The 994-nt window shown below is 30.6% G+C and overlaps 1 long non-coding RNA gene across 1 annotated transcript; it reads right to left on the bottom strand.

The window, feature by feature from the left end:
* Positions 1 to 321: 321 nt before the first annotated feature.
* On the bottom strand, positions 322 to 751 carry LOC149937606 (uncharacterized). The gene is made up of 3 exons (XR_016472245.1): positions 710 to 751; positions 486 to 628; positions 322 to 426 (listed from the first exon to the last, which is right to left on the bottom strand). It is a non-coding gene; the product is annotated as an uncharacterized LOC149937606 (long non-coding RNA).
* Between the last annotated feature and the right edge of the window lie 243 nt (positions 752 to 994).

The raw sequence follows: 994 nt of genomic DNA, 5'->3' as shown, positions 1-994 counted from the left end.
TCTAAAGAATTAAATTAAGTAAGGGAAAAAACAGCACTAAATTATTTAAATTGATTTACCCGAAAACAGAGTTAACCATAAGTTTCCAGAAATTCTTTTCAAATGAGCTCTTGGATAATTTCCTCTGTTCAGTGTTGAATGTAACATATTTTTCCAACCATTTTCCTTGAGTGAAGGTTAGAGCTCGATGAACCTTGGTTATTTTCAAACCTAATTCTACATAATATTTTAAATTGCGGTAATGTACTATGTATTTCTCTTTATTATTTAAATTAGGAAGAAGTTTTGGTAGACTTTGATTCTCCTTAATATTTAATTTTCCTAAGAGTATGGAGATAGCATATCATATGTAATAACTTTAGATTCCGCCGCTGCTGGGAGATCGTTATGTAAGTCATGCAACTCTGGAGGATATTCAAGATCCACCTGCAAAGGAAACAATTCTTTAAAAATATAATTCAATAAATATAACACTTTTTATTTACCTCTAAAATGTATCCGTTTTCAACGTTATTGGGAATACTCAGAATATTTTCACAGAGTGTTTGCAAATCATCCTCCTGAACCCACTGGAAGTCGCCTAGTGGTAGTGGTTCACGCATTACAGCACCGTACAAATTATTCGCATCTCCAATTAAGTTAAATTAAGTTAATTAAAATAATTAAAATAAAAAATAAAAATATATTATTTAAAAAAAATGTAAATTACCTAAATAGCATATATAACTGCTCTCTTTAGACGAATCATATGTGTCGTTCATATATTTGTTATTCGCTTCAGAATAACGAGTTGAGATCATTAAAACACCGCCTCGAATACCTAAAAATTCAATGTAAATACAATAATATTTAAAATATCAAAAAGCGTTACCCTTTTCAATAAATAAGTGTTGATCTTTATCAAGTATAAGATCGGTCATCTTCAAAGCTGCTTGCCAGGCTAAACCTGGTACGGTGTAAGCGTGAGCGGGATCTAATTTATAATGAGTTATAG

Source organism: Leiobunum rupestre, chromosome 7 (assembly GCF_980474605.1).
Source record: "Leiobunum rupestre chromosome 7, qqLeiRupe1.1.hap1, whole genome shotgun sequence".
Classification (NCBI taxonomy): Eukaryota; Metazoa; Arthropoda; class Arachnida; order Opiliones; family Sclerosomatidae; genus Leiobunum; species Leiobunum rupestre.
Note: the sequence above shows the minus strand (reverse complement) of the source record. Positions and strands in the feature narration are given on the sequence as shown.